The 21,559-nt window shown below is 42.9% G+C and overlaps 1 protein-coding gene across 1 annotated transcript in view; it reads left to right on the top strand.

The window, feature by feature from the left end:
* The first annotated feature begins 15,129 nt into the window (after positions 1-15,129).
* ARL4A (ADP ribosylation factor like GTPase 4A) overlaps positions 15,130-21,559 on the top strand; it is a 53,503-nt gene continuing 47,073 nt past the window's right edge. The window contains exon 1 of the mRNA XM_056518914.1: positions 15,130-15,150. The gene's annotated coding sequence lies outside the window, so the exon portion shown is untranslated. The remainder of the gene's footprint in view (positions 15,151-21,559) is intronic.

Below are 21,559 nucleotides of genomic sequence, written 5' to 3'. Positions count from 1 at the left end.
TCACGAGCACAGTGCTCTCTGCTGACATCTCTGTCCATTTTAAGAACTATCCAGAGTAGGAGAAAATCCCCATAGCAAACATATGCTGCTCTGGACAGTTCCAAAACAAAGAGCACTGTGGTCCTGATGTCAGCAGAGAGCTCTGTGTTCCAAAAAGAAAAGAAATTCCTCTGGAGTATTCAGCAGCTAATAAGTACTGGAAGGATTAAGATTTTTTAATAGAAGTAATTTACAAATCTGTTTAACTTTCTGGCACCAGTTGATTTAAAAATAAATAAATAAATAAAGTTTTCCACCGGAGTACCCCTTTAAGGAGATTCAGCATCTACTTGTGAGTGCCGGGATTTCTTTGACCTACTGCATGTGTTTACCGGTCCGCGTGTACCACGCTACAGAGACGAGTGCCGACCCCTTCTACTTCTACTTCCCATACACTGACTTCCAGCCTTTACACAACACCCAGTTTGAATAAGCAGAGCTGCAGTGTAAAGCATGGAGTGATGGGGGGCAGATCAGAATTCATAGACTCTGATAATGCAGAGAAGGAATTTAAAATTACTCCTGGTTATTAAATGCAGCGAACATCATTTTGATCATAGTTGAATCATTGATCATAGTTTTTCTCTCTTACTGGAATGCTACTGATTATAGCACAGCATTGATCAGTACTATCGGCGCTCCATTAGTGCAGCCTGTCATGGCTTTCTACAGTAAAGGAGCGTCGATCAGATGGCGAGGAGGCAAGTAAGGCAACTCCCGCCGTCTTCTGATGGAGACCCCACAATTTTGTTGCTGTGGTCCCGATCAGCCCGCTGAGCTAGACAAAAAGCGATCTAAAAGGTTAAAAGGGGTACTCCACTGGCCATGGTTCGGAGTACGCGTGCTGCGCGGGTTGGTCACGCCCCCTCAATGCAAGTCTATGGGAGGGGGCGTGGCGGCCGTCACCCGAGCCCCACAGCGAGCACACAGCGTTTGGAACTAAATGTTCCGAACGCTGGCCAGTGGAGTACCCCTTTAAAGAGTACCTGTCATAATCTTGTTAAATTTCATAATCCTCCCAGGTCACTGCCCCCATCATGATAAACCACCCCCGGCCTTTATTTTTATTATTTGTTAGTTTTCTACCTTGATATTGATCTGTATTTTCTACTCAGTTTCATTCTCAGTCAGATTCACAGACTGGGAAGGAGCGTTCAGGCGTGACATCATCTGAAGCCATACAGGGGAGAACTTCCTCCCTCACTCTGCTACACACAGCCCAGAGTAGTTCAGTGTGAGATGAGCTATGATTGGCTAAGGCTGCACACACATCCCCTCAGCATTCCAAACTGCATTCCCTGATTTTGGATTTCCAGGCCATGAGGAGTCCAGAACCCTGTGCAAAAGATGGGGGGGGGGGGGGTGGAGGGGATGTAATCTTGGACAAGTAGGGAGACACCTAGTGGCAGCATTTTTAAACACAAATAAAACATAAAAAAAACTTCTTTTATTTTAAATAATGTACATTAGAAATATTTTTTATTTACTATAAGGAGTGCAAAAACTAAAATTAGTTTTAAAGACAGCGCCCATTTGATGCTGGACATCACATTGCTAACAGCAGTCAGGACCCACCAGGTATGGAGCGCGCTTAGCTCCCTGAGCATGCTTCAAACTCCAGAAGAAGGCACAGAGCGTTTATTTATGCCTTGCTTCCTTAAAGGGGTACTCCGCTGCTCAGCGTTTGGATCAAGCTGTTCCGAACGCTGAAGCCGGCGCTGGGAGCTCGTGTTGTCATAGCCCCGCCCCCTCCTGGCATTATGCCCCGCACCTTCAATGCAAGTCTATGGGAGGGGGCGTGACTGTCGTCACGCCCCCTCCCATAGACTTGCATTGAGGGGGTGGGGGGTGATCTAAAGAGGGGATGGGGCTGACGTCACGAGCACCCGGTGCCGGCTCCAACGTTCGGAACAGTTTGTTCCAAACGTTGAGCAAAGGAGTACCACTTTAAGGATTTAGGTATATAAATATGGGGAAACTCTGTTCCAGGTAAAACTCAAAAGTAACTTTCTCCGCCTGAAGAAAAAAAAGTTTTAATTTCCATGGGAGACAAGACGTCTTCCAAAAGAACTGTTATTTGTTGAATTGTCTACTTTAGGATCTGGTGATAGCAAAACAATTGAGGGCTTTAAATCAGGGTTAGATATGTTCTTAGAACAAACTAACATTAAAGGGGTACTCCGCCCCTAGACATCTTATCCCCTATCAAAAGTATAGGGGATAAGATGTCAGATCGCAGGGGTCACGCCGCTGGGGACCCCCGGGATCTCGGCCGCAGCACCCAACTGTTGCGGCTTCCGGCAGCGCTGGAGGCTCTAATCCTGACGCCTCACGACCACGGTGACGGGAGATCGTGACGTCATGACTTCGCCCCCGTTTGATGTCACGCCCCGCCCCCTCAATGCAAGTCTATGGGAGGGGGCATGACGGCCTTCACGCCTCCTCTCATAGACTTGCATTGAGGGGCGGGGCGTGACGTCACACGAGGGCGGAGTGGTGACGTCACGATCTCACGTCACCGTGGTCGGGAGCCCAAGCCTCCAGCGTTTCTGGAAGCCGCAACAGGTGAGTGCTGCAGCCGAGATCCCGGGGTCCCCGCGATCTGACATCATATCTCCTATCCTTTGGATAGGGGATAAGATGTCTAGGGGCGGAGTACCCTTTTAATGCATATGCAGAAATATAGAACCACAGCCCCTCCCCTTTATTCACTCGTATCCCTTCCGTTCACCTCCTTGGTTAAATTAAACTTGATGGAAATGTGACTTTTGTCAACCGTACTATGAGGTTCATCTATTGTATACAGTGCAATGAGACCACAGACTGTGATACTGGACTTTTTCCAATTGGGGCTCTCTGAATGCGGAAATACTTGTTCAAGACTAAACAAATTGTTGGCCAATCCGTAGGATTCAGGATTCAATTAAATTACTGTAGAATTGCTCAACTCTTCTTGAAGGAAGAGGACCTCCAGTAAAAGGTTAGACCATTGAAAGGGAAATATTGCTTGCCATGGGGAAATGTCCTCTGTACGGCCTACAATGTATTGTGCAAAAATCTCTATACAATGAGTCATTAGATCGTATTCTTTTACCATTGGAGACACATAAAGGACCTTAAGATAGGCAAATTTCTTACAGGCCATAAATGTTGGCGAGGCATCTGCTCATTTATGGCCTCCATAATGGACTCCAAAACCAAAGCCACAAAAATCAATATAGTCTTAAATAATAAGTTTGGCCCTTAAGGAAACACGACATAAAAAGAGGTTACATCCACCTCATGTTGTTTTTGTTTCTGGCTGTATTTTTTGGATGGTGTGCAGGCCAATGGGCAGATGTTTTTAACATCTGCTGCCTACTTGTCCCCATACCAGAAAACAAAGTCGTATATATTTACACTGAGTAACATTTGTGCTGTATGAGTCCTCGGCACCATTGGACCTCATCTGAAATTGGCCAAGGACACCAAGATTTGGCCACACTCATACAAACATCTCTTTATGCAAATAACATAAGGGAGAGACTTCAATTGGAGGCCCCTGGCGTAAACACCATTGATGCAATTAAAACCACGAAACACATGCATAGTCCCATGGTGGACGTCGGTTTAATAGTAGTGCTGAATATAGCGGTGGTGCTAGGAAAATGGAGACTTCAAAAAATAACAATGAGAAAAGGAGAGAAGTCCTGCAACTCTCCGCTATGAAATAGATCAGCGTAGTAGGGCCGCCATGGATCACCGGAATGGTGCGGGAAGCTCAGAGGCTACAAACCGGAAGGTTTCATGCAGATGCTCTTCTTCCGGCCGAAAGAAGTGCATCTGCACGAAATCTACCGGTTTGTAACCTCTGAGCTTCCCGCACCATCCTGGTGATCGATAGCGGCCTTACTACGCTGATCTATTTCATAGCGGTGAGTTGCAGGACTTCTCTCCTTTTCTTATTGTTATCTCTTTATGCAATCCTTATCGGCATTGTTTTATACATTCAAGTCATCTAAATGTGCCGATTTTGGTGGGATTGGTCGACCATCTAATTTGTATGGAGGTCTTCTGCCTCTCCAAAACGGCAGGTGTCACAGCAGCTTTTTTCCCCTCTTCCCATTCAGAATCAGCTATCGGAAGTGTATGGTCAGCTATATATGACTGTTGTGATCAGGTCCCATGTAGGATACACTAGTAATCTCATGCATATGGGGACAACTCAACTGATGTAAACCAGCACAAAGATCAGACAGCTTGGATTTATAATTGTTCAGCCATTTGTTTTACATGAGATAAAGGATTAATTCATTGTTAGCAGAATAATTGATGAAACCAAAGCTATCTCTATTGGTCAATACACATTTGACAGCCGAAACCAACCAATGTTGATTGGATTGGCCGACCATTGTGTATTGGATAACCCCTGACTTGCCCCCAACAGCAGATGTCGGGGGGCTGGGGAGAATCAGCTGAACAAGTTGCTTGGCTGATAGCTACCTAAGTGTTTGACAACCTTTATATCTGCAGCCAACTTTAAAAGGGGTACTCGGGTACTTTAAAAGGGGTACTCTGGTGCTCCTGCTTTGTGAACATTTTGTTTAGAACGCTGGGAGCTGGAGGCTGTGATTGTGACGTCACGACCAGGCCCCCTTGTGAAGTCACGCCACACCCCCTCCATTCATGTCTATGGGAGGGGGCGTGTTGGCAGACACGCCCCCTCCCATAGACATGAATGGTGTGGCGTGACATCACGAGGGGCGTGGCCATGACATCACGACCACTACTGCAGGAACCCGGCGTTTGTGCTGTGGGTGCTTGCGGGATAGGGCATAAGGTGTCTAGCAGCAGTGTACCCCTTTAAGAACCACCACAACCACCACATCATCACTTCGTTAGCTTTGCTTCAATTACACATATGTATGGACATCATAAAGAGGTCTTTAACTCCTTAACGACAATGGACGTAAATGTATGTCATGGTGCAGTGGTACTTAACGCACCATGGCGTACATATACGGTCCGCCATGACCGCGAGTACCGGACGGGTGTTCGCGTCAAGCGCGGCAGGTCCCGGCTGCTATCAGCAGCCAGGGACCCGCCGGTAATGGTGAACATCTGTGATCGCGCGGATGTCTGCCATTAACCCCTCAGATGCTGTGATCAATACAGATCATGGCATCTGAGGCAGCGCGGTACTTTAAATGGATGATCGGATTGTCCGCAGTGCTGCTGCGGCGATCCAATCATCCAGCATGGTGGCTGAAGGTCCCCTCACCTGCCGCCGTCCATCTCCAGGGGTCATCTCCAGAAGATCACCGATAACACTGAGCAGTGCTATGCCCTATGCATAGCACTGAACAGTATTAGCAATCAAAGTGTAAAAAAAATTAAAAAATAAAAACTTACAAAATTTGAAAAATCCCCTCCCCCAATAAAAACGTGGGAAAATGGGAAAAATCATCCGTTTTTCCCATTTTACTCCCAAAAAATCGTAAAAAAAAATAATTAATAAACATATTTGGTATCGCCGCGTGCGTAAAAGTCTGAACTAACAAAATATATTGTTAATTATCCCGTACAGTGAACGGCGTAAACTAAAAAAAATAATTTAAAAGTCCAAAATTGCTGCATTTTAGTCACATTTTATTAAAAAAATAATTAATAAAAAATTAATAAAAAGTAAAACTTATGCAAAAGTGGGACCAATAAAAACTAAAGATCATGGCGCAAAAAATTAGCCCTCATACCGCCCCATATACAGAAAAATTAGAAAGTTATAGGTGGTCAAAATAGGGCAATTTCAAACATACTAATTTTGTTAAAATAGTTTCCAATTTTTTTAAAGCGGTACAATTATAGAAAAGCAAATATCATGGGTATCATTTTAATCATATTAAACCACAGAATAAAGAAAACATGTCAGCGTGAAAACAAAAGCTTCCAAAATTTGCTAAATTGCGGTTTTCTTTTCAATTTTCCCACATAAATAATATTTTTGGGGTTTTGCCATACATTTTATGGTAAAATAAGTGATGGCATTACAAAATACAATTGGTGACGCAAAATATGGGTTTGTGGATGGAAATATAAAAGAGTTATGATTTTTAGAATGCGAGGAGGAAAAATGAAAATGCTAAAATAAAATTGGCCTGGTCTTTGAGGCCAAAATGGGCATGGTCCTTAATTACCTGTCAGCTAAATGCTTCTTATAGGATTCCTACCCCCAACACTGTCCCATTCATGTGATCAGAATTTTTTACAGAAATTATTGATTTTATTACCGTAGACTAATAATATGAACATTCCATTTTGACCACTAAATTATCTATACACCGATTGTTAGGTTTACTATGATATCTTTAGTTTAGATTGGTCATTCTCAGTGGGGGTTCTGCTCATTGTCACTGATGCCTGTCAAAGCGGTGGCACGACTGGACTGTGTAAAGGCAACTGCACCTGGCATTGTTGTGCTCATAAACATCTTGACTCTTCAATGTTTTCTTAAGCAATTCATTGAGGTCTGAGACTTCCAGAAGAGTGAGAATTGCCATATGGCCTTCCAGTTGTTGTATATTTTTGGAGGGAAAATTTTGGGTGCATAGTCCAAAGTTGGATATAAAGGTTCATTGTTAAATGTGCTGATAGATACCGCACTGCAGAGGCCATGGTGCTTCAAAGTCTTCAGAAGTAGAGGGAATATGACTACAGGCTGCTATAGGAAGTTATCCAATCTCCATACTGCTCTTGCTATCATTAGCTGTAGCACATGAAGTCCTCCGATCACGTTCTCCTTGTCTCACCACGGTGGCTGCCAGGTTATTTCTTTATCGCTCGATGTGGCAATTGCTGCTGACAACCAGGTCTCTCCTGTGGAGTCCACTTTGACTTCATCTTTTTTTGTTCTTCCAGGGAATGCAAAAGCTACCTCTTGTATATTTAAAGGTACAGTGCACACTGATGTTCTCCTTTCTCAGTCAATGTTTTGCGCAACTAAACAAAAACATCAAGCAGAGTTTCTTGGAAGGCAATACGTCACAATACTAGACACAGGAATTACAAATTAAGACATTCCTTAGGGGGAAACCGCTCCACTATATTAGTTGAGTGTACAACACAAAAAGGTATGCATGCAGGATAAAGGCTCGTTAACATTGTCGTCATGCTCCACTACATATATCTTCGTTGGCATATCGTTGTAACGATGGGAGTTATGCAGAGAGAAAAAAATTGTGCATGTAATATTTTTTTTCTCTCTGTTAAATATGGTAAACTACCAGATCCTCGATGGACCCAATTAAAGTCAATAGGATCCATTTGGGACCCGTAGGGTCAGTTGTGCTCCGGTCTGGTTGTAGAGCAGTTTATCGCAAAAAAAATAAAAATTTCAAATGGACCCAGAGCAGGACAAAGCAGAACAGCAATGTAAACCTAGCACGGCACGGTCTTAATCCTAGCCGAAGTGCAGGACCTTGGCATGCAGATCGGAGAATAATTTTCATAAACCAGTTTTATCCATAAGAGAAGTGTTACGGTTAGCGCTCTGGCCAGACACGCTGGCTCTCCTCCTATATCTGCATCTGCCGACGGGGCTGGGATTCGCATTGCAGGACGCGGCAGCATGCGAGTCCGTGCCCATTACTCACCTCTGCTCCCTTCTGCTTCCTTGCAGCGCCGGGGCAGGTGCCCCAGTCCCCTAGCGCGTGCCAGGACTCTAAAATTTAAAGAAGTGCCAGTGCTCCCTTAATTAGTACTTGCACCTGCACCTTCCTTTTAAGTTTCTGCACCTCCCCCCACTCACTGCCGGATCTTTGCCCTAGTGCCTTAGAGAAAGCATTCCTGTATTCCTGCTTATCCGAATTCCAGACCCTTTGTTCCGTGACCTGGCCCTGCTGCTCTGCCACCTGCCTATTGACCTCCTGCTACGTTCTAGACTATGCTCCTGTGCTGCCTGCCCTGACCTACTGCTATCCAGACCACGAGTTGCTGTATCCCTCCTGTGCCTCGAACCTCCTCAGCCGCCTGTGTGGTCGAGTTGTACTAGGGGTAGCTACCTGGGTGCAGCCTGCTGCTGAAAGTCCATCCTGTTTGGGACGGGCTCTGGTGAAACCCATCGGCACCTTAGACTCCGCTTCCTGGCACGGCCCACGTCATCTGCCACACAGGTCCAGTGGATCCACTACTACCGTCTCTGCTCCAGCCTACTGCCGTGAGGCTTACAATGTTGTACGGGTGTACACATACAATATTAAGATAAAATAAAATCAACATTAACAATTTTAAGATAAAATAAAAGCATACAATACCCCAATAACGTTCTTATGATATCATCAGAACTCATCAAATATAAACGTATTACAATATCGCCAGATGTAGTTGGTTATGAATGCTATGGGTAATCCATAGCGTGTGCGTATAAGGTGTGCATCTGTAAAAACTCCATGACATGGCTTGGTGACCTGGGATGCTCCGGAGTAAATGTTGCATGTGCTCTACAGGCATAGCATAAGCATACGACAATCTTCTGAAACAGAGGATCAAAGTCTGTAACTACAGCATAATGCAACATAGTTGCAGTGTCCATAGTTATGGAAGAGGCTCCAACGCCTTGAAACACGTTTTGTTCGTGGTGTTCTACAAACAAAAGTCTAACTTTGTGATATCTATGTCTATCCAGTCTAAAACAAAAAGCAAAAGGCGCTCCATGTGGAGGATCACACGTGCTAAAATGAAGTAAGGTCAGAGGTGATACAGGTGGTCACTTACCCACTCCGGTTGTGTACCGACATACACAACAATGGACAGCACGTAGTGAATCACAGATAAAATGGGGTCCCGTCTGCAGCCTTCCTGTGGAAACTTGAGAGACAAAGTGCAACTTCAAGAATAGCAGGAACTTGCGTGGCGCTGACCGGAACAGACACAATCCAGGTGTGATGGCGTAAGTTAAAATTTTTAAAAATAAATTGGAGCTCAACATAAAACGTGATTGCCCAAGCCGAGGTTACTGTGTGCCAAAAATGCAAGTGGAGACAAAAAATTGTTAACAGTCCTACTAGGCAAGGGGTGAGAGAGAAAAAAAAAGAACAGAAGAAAAAAAAATAATAAAATAATAATAATAAGTAAAAAATAAAAATAAAATAAATAAATAAATAAAATAAAAAGAGTAATAAAAAGAATAAAAAATGAAGAGAGTTTCCAATTTAAATTTTAAATTGGAAACTCACTTATTAATTTTTATTCTTTTTATTACTCTTTTTATTTTATTTTTAATTGTTACTTATAATTTAATTTAAAAAAAAATTCTTTTTTCTTCTGTTCTTTCTCTTATCTCTCACCCCTAGCCTAGTAGGACTGTTACCAATTTTTTTACTCCACTTGTAAGTTAAAATTTCATTATTGACCAAGAAGCAACGCGTTTCGCTGCGCTTGCGCAGCGAAACGCGTTGCATCTTGGTCAACAAAAAAATTTTAACTTACGCCATCACACCTGGATTGTGTCTGTTCCGGTCATTGCCACGCAAATTCCTGCTACTCTCGAAGTTGCACTTTGTCTGTCATGTCTAGCCAGTGGCTTGCAAAAAATTCTGGGGGTTTTCCTGCCCTGCATACCAAGGTCCACCAATGTCTTGGCACCATACCAATTTAATGGACTTTTCCTGATATATTCCCTTTCTGTGCAAATAAGTTCCAGAGATCATGTGAGCTGTACAAGATTTATTCCAAAAGAGTTTTCCTACATATAACCTATCCAGTCTCCTGACTATTCTCTTGCCTTGCTGCTTTTATAGGCCTTTTGCTTGTTACCCTTCTTGACTGAACTCTGTCTGTTCTGATCTTGGCCTGTTTGACTAAGTCTACTTCATGGTATGTTTGGAAACTGTATGGCAGCCACTGCTATTAGAGACTATTTTGAGGGTAGGGACCTAGGGGTCTACTGGACTAAAGTTCAGAACCATGTAAAGGGGTTATAGGATGAAAACTAGGGAGCTCTTAGATACTGTTCTTCAGTTTAACCACACACCAAATCTGGAGCAATTCAGCAGATTAACAATTTTGCCAGGTAGGCCTTGTGCTACTTCCATATACACTGCTCAAAAAAATAAAGAGAACACAAACAACACAACTCCAAATCAATCCCACTTCTGTGAAATCCCACTGTCCACTCAGGAAGAGCACTGATTGACAATCAATTTCACATGCTGTTGTGCAAATGGAACAGACAACAGGGGGAAATTATAGGCAATTAGAAAGACACCCCCAATAAAGGAGTGGTTCTGCAGGTGGTGACCACAGACCACTTCTCAGTTCCTATGCTTCCTGGCTGATGTTTTGGTCACTTTGAATGCTAGCGGTACTTTCACTCTAGTGGTAGCATGAGACGGAGTCTACAACCCACATAAGTGGCTCAGGTAGTGCAGCTCATCCAGGATGGCACATCAATGCGAACTGTGGCAAGAAGGTTTGCTGTGTCTGTCAGCATAGTGTCCAGAGCATGGAGACGCTACCAGGAGACAGGCCAATACATCAGCAGACGTGGAGGAGGCCGTAGGAGGGCAACAACCCAGCAGCAGGACCGCTACATCCGCCTTTGTGCAAGGAGGAGCAGGAGGAGCACTGCCAGAGCTCTGCAAAATGACCTCAAGCAGGCCACAAATGTGCATGTGTGCACTCAAACGGTCAGAAACAGACTCCATGAGGGCGGTATGAGGGCCCGACGTCCACAGGTGGGGGTTGTGCTTACAGCCCAACACCGGGCAGGACGTTTGACATTTGCCAGAGAACACAAAGATTGGCAAATTCGCCACTGGCACCCTGTGCTCTTCACAGATGAAAGCAGGATCACACTGAGCACATGTGACAGAGTCTGGAGACTCTGTGGAGAACGTTTTGCTGCCTGCAACATCCTCCATCATGGCCAGTTTGGCGGTGGGTCAGTAATGATGTGGGATGGCATTTCTTTGGGGGGACCACACAGCCCTCCATGTGCTTACCAGAGGTAGCCTGACTGCCATTAGGTACCGAGATGAGATCCTCAGACCCCTTGTGAGACCATATGCTGGTGCGGTTGGCCCTGGGTTCCTCCTAATGCAAGACTATGTTAGACCTCATATGGCTGGAGTGTGTCAGCAGTTCCTGCAAGAGGAAGGCATTGATGCTATGGACCGGCCGCCCGTTCCCCAGACCTGAATCCGATTGAGCACATCTGGGACATCTCGCTCCATCCACCACAGACTGTCCAGGAGCTTTAGTCCAGGTCTGGGAGGACATCCCTCATGAGACCATCTTCCACCTCATCAGGAGCATGCCCAGGCATTGTAGGGAGGTCATACGGGCACATGGAGGCCACACACACTACTGAGCCTCATTGTAACTTGTTTTAAGGACATTACATAAAGTTGGATCAGCCTGTAGTGAGGTTTTCCACTGTGATGTTGAGTGTGACTCCATATCCAGACCTCCATGGGTTGATACATTTGATTTCCATTGATAATTTTTGTGTGATTTTGTTGTCAGTGCATTCAACTATGTAAAGACGAAAGTATTTCATACGATTAGTTCATTCAATCAGATCTAGGATGTGTTATCTTAGTGTTTCCTTTATTTTTTGGAGGTGTGCAGATTCAGGGTGTCATTACTTTCGGGACTAAACTTTAGACGACTTTCTCAAAATTAGGTGTTTCTCAATGTTAAAAGGTTTGGAAAACCCATGCTTTGGACCCTTGTCTTTTTTTTTCTTTTCGTTAGCAATTGCTTCAGAATGTTCCAGAACATGCTTCTCTTTTGCATGAGATATATGAACAATTCACAAACACATGGGTACATTCAAACAAGTACAGGGTGTAAAGTAAAAAGAAAAAGTATAGAAAAAAAAATGTGACAACCAACGTGCCCAAGTTCACGCCACGTGACCTTAGAACACAATAGAAAAATCACTCCGGGCCACATACAAGCTTGAACAGCTCCTGTTGTCTTGTATCCAGGACGCCAACTCTCTTTACGTGACCAATGAAATTAGGAGAATTTTTGGAGGTTGTGTTGCTCAATAGCTCATTCTGCACTGAGCTGGTTGGAAGCACAGAGATGTAAAGCTTTGTCTGTCACTGGCAGCTGCAGGAAAAATAATTACTGCAGAGCACAAGGGTGAAGCTCTGCTGCTCCCAGGACATTGTGATCAAACAAAGCCTAAGGGAAGAGAGAAAGTAGAGAGGGTGTAAGGTAAAGGAGCACCCCCACCCACCAAACCAGACCGGCACCATTGTAGCACGTAGAAGCCTGAGAACAGTAGTAATCCTCTTAGTAACTACATGGTGGGTGCATATGGGAAATTCTCTCTGTGACTGCTACTATTTACCTTTCATTTGCTTTTAGAAAGTTAATTGATTCTTTTGGATTTGTTTTCTCTTTACAAAGTTTCATTTAGTAGATTAAGGCTGTGTTCTTAGGTTGCAGCTGAATTGTTTTGGTTGCATTAGGTACTGCATTGAGAAAACACATTTGCATTTTTGTCTGAAAAAACAGCCTGAGTGATTAAGGGAAGGAAGCTTTTTTTATTTGCATATTAAATAAGAATTTGTACGGATTTAAAGGGGTACTCCGCTGCTCAGAGTTTGGAACAAACTATTCCGAACGCTCGAGCCGGTGGCGGGAACTCGTGATATCATAGCCCCGCCCCCTCATAACGCCATGCCCCGTCCCCTCAATGCAAGTCTATGGGAGAGGGCTTGACGGCTGTCATAACCCCTCCCATAGACTTGCATTGAAGGGGCGGGGCTATGACGTGACGAGCTCCCGATCCCGGTTCCAGCATTCGAAACAGTTTGTTCCAAACACTGAGCAGCAGAGTACCCCTTTAAGGCTATGTGTATGCAGTGCATCTAATGAACCCCTATAGCAGTCAACAGGAAAATTGCAGGAGTAAAAACCCAGAGGTCTATTGCGACAAATCAGTAAACGGAAAAGGTAAAGCTTTTAATAGGGTTGTGTCTCGACTCCTTATATGTTATTATGTTAAATTTAAAGGGGTTATCCAGGAAAAAACTTTTTTTATATATCAACTGGCTCCAGAAAGTTAAACAGATTTGTAAATTAAAAGATAATAATGTGTAGCTCACTTATGATATAGAGAGAGTATAGTGCTTGAGGTTAAAGGTGATACCCCCACCCAAGGGGCCTAATCTAATATAGGAAGAAGAAAAAAAAAAATATATATATATATATATATATATATATATATATATATAAAATATATAAAAACCAGTCCTCTAAAGCACTAGGGGTATGGAAAAAGAAAATGAGTGAATAGAATGTGGATCCAATTGTTTTAGTGAAAATAAAATTGTGTTTATTATGTAGAACAATATAGTATACAGCCAATCACCTGACAGGGCCCTGGCAGGTGAAAGGCAATAAAATGTTAATAAAATATATAATATATTAATAAAAAATAGCACAAAAATACAAAAGATAAATTAAATTAATATCCGCTGTAAAGATAAAAAGTCTCTTTTCAATGATCACAAGTCTCCTTGAGAAGAAATAGAATCTATCAATGCTGTATGCTAAAAATCACAAATATAGCGCAGATGCCGGGAGTGTCACAAGTATCATATAGTCTTGCAGAGACTCAATAGTAACACTTATCAGGGGTAAATCAATTATAAGTCCTGCAACAGTGTTGTGGTCTTGGATGCAGTAGCAAGTAAGCTGAATAGGTAAGTATAATTGTAGCGAATGTATCGCGGTGCACAGCACCACTCACCCTCCTCAACAGCCGCGATGGATGCAGTGCCTGTCTGTATTCCGGTCGGGGTGAGTGGCTCTCCGGGGGCTCCGAATGTCCTGGGCTGGCCCCCGGAGAGCCACTCAGCCCGACCGGAATACAGACAGGCACTGCATCCATCGCGGCTGTTGAGGAGGGTGAGTGGTGCTGTGCACCGCGATACATTCGCTACAATTATACTTACCTATTCAGCTTACTTGCTACTGCATCCAAGACCACAACACTGTTGCAGGACTTATAATTGATTTACCCCTGATAAGTGTTACTATTGAGTCTCTGCAAGACTATATGATACTTGTGACACTCCCGGCATCCGCGCTATATTTGTGATTTTTAGCATACAGCATTGATGGATTCTATTTCTTCTCAAGGAGACTTGTGATCATTGAAAAGAGACTTTTTATCTTTACAGCGGATATTAATTTAATTTATCTTTTGTATTTTTGTGCTATTTTTTATTAATATTTTAACATTTTATTGCTTTTCACCTGCCAGGGCCCTGTCAGGTGATTGGCTGTATACTATATTGTTCTACATAATAAACACAATTTTATTTTCACTAAAACAATTGGATCCACATTCTATTCACTCATTTTCTTTTTCCATACCCCTAGTGCTTTAGAGGACTGTTTTTTATATATTTTATATATTTTTTTTTCCTATATTAGATTTGTGAATTACTTCTATTAAAAAATCTTAATCCTACCAGTACTTATGAGCTGCTGAAGTTGAGTTGTTCTTTTCTGTCTAAGTGCTCTCTCATGATACGTGTCTCGGGAACCGCCCACTTTAGAAGCAAATCCCCATGGCAACATAGCAAACCTCTTCTACTCTGTGCAGTTCCTGAGACAAGCAGAGATGTCAGCAGAGAGCACTGTTGCCAGACAGAAAATAACAACTTAACTTCAGCAGCTGATAATTATTGGAAGGATTAAAGGACAACTGTAGTGGTACCGTTTTACATATGCCCGTGCCTCAAAAATAAACAAAATAAACTTATACATACCTTCCTACGAGCCCCCGTTGGTCCGGCACAGGCCTCACGGTCTGCAGTGCTGACGTCATTCCACTTCCTGGGGACGGGGACGCCGCGGAGCCGTCGGCGTATCGCCGGCTGTAGCGATCTCCCACCCCGGCTGGTGATAGGCTGAGCCCACTGTCATGTAAGAAGCCGGCTAGAGCTCCTTACATGACAGTCGGCTCAGCCTATCACCAGCCAGGGCGGAACATCGCTACAGCCGGTGATACACTGACGGCTCTGTGGCGTCCCCGTCCCCAGGAAGTGGAATGACGTCAGCACTGCAGACCGTGAGGCCTGTGCCGGAGCAACGGGGGCTCGTAGGAGGGTATGTATACGTTTATTTTGTTTATTTTTTAGGCCTGGGCACGGGCATATATAAATGTTTACCACTGCAGTTGTCCTTTAAGATTTTTTAATAAAAGTAATTTACAAATCTGTCTAACTTTCTGGAGCCAGTTGATTTTATATTATATATATATATATATATATATATATATATATATATATATAAAGTTTTTTCCTGGAATACCCTTTTAAGACAAATCTATCAAGGGGTTTTCAAGTTACATACATACAGAGTAAATCAATCAGACCAATACCTTATGTCGTTCAGTCTAAAATAATACTCACCTCGCCTTTTGTTGCTCCTCTCCCTTGTCCCGGCCTCAGAAAGTAGAGGGCAGGCAGATGTGACTGAGTGACGTCACCAGCTGTGTCCTCTGGCTCTATACATTTGCTGAGGTTTAATTTCAGGTGTCAATGCATTTTAGGCAGGGTCTCAAGGTGGTCATACACCTGACAGCTAAATGTGCATACGCGTGACAGGTATTTTACCTGACATCTCCATGTGCTCGAGCATGTATATGCTCTCAAAGGGAGAACAAGTCACTGCCAGACTACTCTGGAGGCAGCTAGTTTTTCATTAAAACAAAGGATCGGACATGATGATATCCAGTTTAGCGACTTGCACATCGCTTCAGTGTGTCTGCACATAGTGGCGTATTGCCGCTCCGAGCAGGCACATGTAAAGGCACCATACAGAGGTCCTTCAACGGCAGATCTGCAGCGTAAAATATGCTGTAAATTCGTTTGCGTGAACACACCCTAATGATGGTTTTGCTACTCTGTCAGTGATATTTGGGCAACAGAGTGATTGCTGTGGAGTCCTAGGGTAGTCCAGGGAAAACTTTTTTTTTATTTTTATCAACTGGTGTCAGAAAGTTAAACAGATTTGTAAATTACTTCTATTAAAAAATCTTAATCCTTCCAATATTTATCAGCTGCTGTATGTTCCACAAGAAGTTGTGTAGTTCTTTCCAGTTTGACCACAGTGCTCTCTGCTGCCACCTCTGTCCATGTCAGGAACTGTCCAGAGCTATGGGGATTTGCTCCTACTCTGGACAGTTCCTAAAATGGACAGAGGTGTCAACAGAGAGCACTGTGGTCAGACAGAAAAGAAATTCAAAAAGAAAAGAACTTCCTCTGGAGGATACAGCAGAATAGAAGTAATATACAAATCTGTTTAACTTTCTGGCACCACTGGAGTACCCTTTTAAAGTGCACCTGTAATAAAAAAAAAAAAAGACTTGACATGTCACAGAGACATGGCCCCCATAAACTTACAATGGAGCTGTAGATCTCTATTGCAGATAAACTTGTTATACTGATTGGTCGGAGTCTCAGTGCAACAACCCCCACCAATGAAAACTTTTGAGATATCTCTGTGACAATTCAGAAGTTTTTTTTAAAAAAACGTACACACCATTTGGGGTATACATTAGGATACCGGCAGATTTATACACCACAGCATACTGCACTGTGTCAGACTGCATTCAGTCCACTGAACTCAATGGATCCAGCACAGGTTTGCTGCAGTACTTGTCGGCATACCACTATGCTGATATGTAGGGGACATTATCAAGTCTAGAAGGACAATAGAAAGTAAGACCTAATAAAACATTGTAATATATGTTGTTTTATCATTATTTATTTATTTTATAATATGTGATCCCTCAACTTACAATGGCCTCAACATACAAGGGTCTTTTCTGGACCATTGTAACTTGAAACCAGACCCAACATGCAATGTACAGACAGTCCAGATCTGTGATACATGTCAATGGCTGAAAAAACCGACCAATTAGAATGGCCATTTTACTGGTAAAACCCCTGTTTTACTGAAGTGTATGCACTGACTGATGTCTGGTAGTGCCCCCTACAGTACAGGGAGGTATTACATGTTCTGTACTCTTTACCTGTATTACTGAAGTGTATACACTGACTGGTGTCTGGTAGCGCCCCCTACAGCACAGGGAGGTATTACATGTTCTGTACTCTTTACCTGTATTACTGAAGTGTATGCACTGACTGGTGTCTGGTAGCGCCCCCTACAGCACAGGGAGGTATTACATGTTCTGTACTCTTTATCTGTATTAATGAAGTGCATGTACTGACTGGTGTCTGGTAGTGCCCCCTACAGTACAGGGAGGTATTACATGTTCTATACTCTTTACCTGTATTACTAAAGTGTATGTACTGACTGGTGTCTAGTAGCGCCCCCTACAGTACAGGGAGGTATTACATGTTCTGTACTCTTTACCTGTATTACTGAAGTGTATGCACTAACTGGTGTCTGGTAGCGCCTCCTACAGTACAGGGAGGAACTACATTTTCAGTACTACTCCTTACCTGTATTACTGAAGTGTATGCACTAACTGGTGTCTGGTAGCGCCCCCTACAGTACAGGGAGGTATTACATGTTCTGTACTATTTACCTGTATTACTGAAGTGTATGCACTAACTGGTGTCTGGTAGCGCCCCCTACAGTACAGGGAGGTATTACATGTGCTGTACTCTTTATCTGTACCAGGGTTACCTGCTCCTTTGGACACAAGGTGAGGGCAACTCCATGTTACTTTTTTAGGACATTGCGTGTACTATACAGGACCCCGAAGAAGCTCCTGTCCTCTAGATAGACCAGTGTTTCCCAAGCAGGGTGCCCCCAGCTGTTGCGAAACTACAACTCCCGGCATGCCCAGACAGCCTTTGGCTGTCCGGGCATGCCGGGAGTTGTAGTTTTGCAACAGCTGGAGGCTCCTTGCTTGGGAAACACTGACATAGACAGTGATTACAGCTCCCATCAGATCTTTATTACTTTTATATGTAAGGATTTGCTTTATCTATATTAGTTATCTACTTATTTTTCTTTAATCCTCACTTTTTCCTATTTTTGGATGACATTTTAGTGCCTTTAGAACCAATTACCAGGTTTCCATAGAGTTCTGGTCTCAACATACAATGGTTTCAACATACAATGGTCGTCCCCGAACTAATTAATATTGTAACTTGAGGGAGCACTGTATTTAGATAATATACAGAGTTAATTTCATCTCGCATTAACAGAATTAAGAAAAAAAAATGTCAGAATGGCTGGATTAACAGATGTCGGATTACATAGAATATATTTATATACGTGTGACTTAAGTATTCAAGAGCAGAACAATAGTCACAGAAACTGTCCGTATTTGCACAATGCTATCTTCTTTACAGACAAAACTGGGAATATAAAACGTCCACACCCTAAGGTGAAAAATGCAGCAGTCCTCTCTCTTCAATACCTGTGTCGATGCACGGATCTCAGTGAGCCACTCCGCTGGCCAATATGACCACACGCAAGCAACTTTTCCCTTATATTTCTCCTTAAAGGGTACTCCGGCGGAAATATATATACATTTATTTTTATTAACTGGTGCCGGAAAGTTAAACAGATTTGTAAATTACTTCTATTTAAAAATGTTAATCCTTCTAGTACTTATTAGCTGCTGTATGCTCCACAGGAAGTTGTATTTATTTCTGGAATTATTTTCTGTCTGACCACAGTGCTTTCTGCTGACACCTCTGTCCATGTCAGGAACTGTATAGAGTACAAGCAAATCCTCATCGCAAACCTCTCCTGCTCTGGACAGTTCCTGATACAGACAGGGGTGTCAGCAGAGAGCACTGTGGTCAGACTGAAAACAACTTTCTCTGGAGCATACAGCATCTGATAAGTACTGGAAGGATTAAGATTTTTAATTAGAAGTAAGTTACAAATCTGTTTAACTTTGTGGCACTAGCTGATTTAAAAAAATAATTTAAAAAAATGTTTTCCAGGGGAGTACCCCTTTACCTCTTAAGGACCCAGGACGTATGGGTACGTCCTGGTCCTGCGATATAACGCGGGGTCACACGGTGACCCCGCATCATATCGCGGCGGGCCCGGCGTCATAGTGAAGCTGGGACCCGCCTCTAATAGCGCGCGGCACTGATCGCTGTGCCGCGCGCTATTAACCCTTTAGCCGCGTGCTCAAAGCTGAGCCGCGCGGCTAAAAACGAAAGTGAAAGTTGCCGGTTAGCTCAGGGAGCTGTTCGGGATCGCCGCGGTATAATCGCGGCATCCAGAACAGCTCTAGCACAGGAGGAGGTCTTCTTACCTTCCTTCCTGAAGTCCGATCGCCGAATGAATGCTTCAAGCCTGAGATCCAGGCTTGAGCATTCAATCGCTGAAAACACTGATTGATCCATTCCTATGGAGATGCATCAATCAGTGGTTAAGATCAGTACATGCAATGTTATAGCCCCCCCCCCCTATAGGAGCTATAATATTGCATAAGAAAAGTGTAAAAAAATCATTAACCCTTTCAATTATCCCTTCCCCTAATAAAAGTTTGAATCACCCGGCATTTCCAAGAATAAAAAAAACATTATGTAAATAATAATAAAAATAAACATATGTGGTATCGCCGCGTGCGGAAATGTCCGAATTATAAAAATATACTGCTTTTTAAACCGCTCGTTCAATGGCGTATGCGCAAAAAAATTCCAAAGTCCAAAATAGCGCATTTTTGATCACTTTTTATACCACAAAAAAGTGAATAAAAAATGATCAAAAAGTCTGATCAGAACAAAAATGGTACTGCTAAAAACTTCAGATGACGGCGCAAAAAATGAGCCCTCGTAGCGCCCTGAACACAGAAAAATAAAAAAGTTATAGGGGTCAAAAGATTACCATTTTAAACGTATACATTTTCCTGCATGTATTCATGATTTTTTTCTGAAGTGATACAAAATCAAACCTATACAAGTAGGGGATCATTTTAACCGTATGGACCTACAGAATAAAGATAAGGTATCATTTTTTGCTGAAAAATGTACTGCGTAAAAACGGAAGCCCCCAAAACTTACAAAATAGTGTTTTTTCATCAATTTTGTCGCACATTGATTTTTTTTCCCGTTTCACCGTAGATTTTTGGGTAAAATGACTAATGTCATTACAAAGTAGAATTAGTGACGCAAATTTTTAAGAGTTATGATTTTTTAAAGTTAAGGAGGAAAAATTAAAAATGAAAAAACGGAAAAAGCCCGGGTCCTTAAGGGGTTAAGTTGGGTCTTGGCTGCAAAAAACAAACCATGTAAAAAAAATTGGATAAAATCTGTGTAAGGCTGGGTTCACACCACGTTTTCTTAAATACGGTTCCCGTATACGGTTTGGAGGAGGGGGCGGGGCTTAATCGCGGCCGGGAAACCGCATACGGCCAAAAACGAAGCCGACCGGAGGCTGCGGTTCACTCCGGTCGGCTCATAGACTTGCATTAAATACGGTTCCCGAATACGGCTGAGTGCGGGCGCCGCGATTAAGCCCCGCCCCCTCCTCCAAACCGTATACGGGAACCGTATTTAAGAAAACGTGGTGTGAACCCAGCCTAAAAATGATTTTGTGTGGCAACACTCAGATCTATGGCTGTTTCTTTAAGCAGTGGATAGGACGCATTTAGTATTTTGTCCTTTCTGTCGATGACAGAGTTTGTCCTCCCCCAGGACCACAAGACGGGCGCAGGTTAGTACACAATAGCAAAACAAACAGATAAACAAAATTAACAAACAGAAAACAGGAACCAACTGCGCATTTGAGACAAGATATGAGCCAACAAAATATCCAGAGCACACAGCTTTCTCTCTCCTTACAGCACAATTTGCACATAGCCCCAATTTCTTCACTTTATTCCCAAAAAAATGTGCATCAATCTTGGGCCGTAAGTTGTATCTGAAATTGCAACTCAGTCCTATTAGAGTGAACGAGGATAAACATCAGAGAGCGGCCTACATCCATTTTCATCTTCTTCATGGGCAGAATATCAGAATTGCAGCATAGTCTATTATTAGAGAATGATGTAGAGGTTTGTGTATGCATCATGCTTACCTGTTTTAGCTGATGTGGTAGGCCTTGGGTTTTTAGCCATTCAGATTGCAATCCTATCATGGAAATGAATCCCTAATGCTGCCTACATTTTCCATGAATCCTCTAGATTTGCAGAGAAAGGGGCTGGGGTCTCATCATTGCACCTGATCATCTAATTAGGCTATTGGTGCTGGAGATCACCCAGATGAACTGATTAGACTCATAAGTGGGTTAGAGAGTCAGTTCACATTATGTGCAGTTTTTATGTGTTTTCTTATTGAGAGTGCATTTATTTTTAGAAAATTGATCTAGAGGCTGTGTTCCAACATAATTTTTACTGCAGTTTTCCCAACATTTTCTGAAATTGCTGTAAAATAGCAAAATTTTTGCCACAATTTTGGGAAAATCACAGTAAATAAAATAAAAACCAATCACAAAATGTGTGAATGTAGCCTAAGGAGAGGTGTATAATTAATTTATATCCTGACCCCATGGAGATAGCAGCAGCAATATACAG

The sequence above is a fragment of the Hyla sarda genome, chromosome 5 (assembly GCF_029499605.1).
Source record: "Hyla sarda isolate aHylSar1 chromosome 5, aHylSar1.hap1, whole genome shotgun sequence".
In the NCBI taxonomy this organism is placed as follows: Eukaryota; Metazoa; Chordata; class Amphibia; order Anura; family Hylidae; genus Hyla; species Hyla sarda.
Note: the sequence above shows the minus strand (reverse complement) of the source record. Positions and strands in the feature narration are given on the sequence as shown.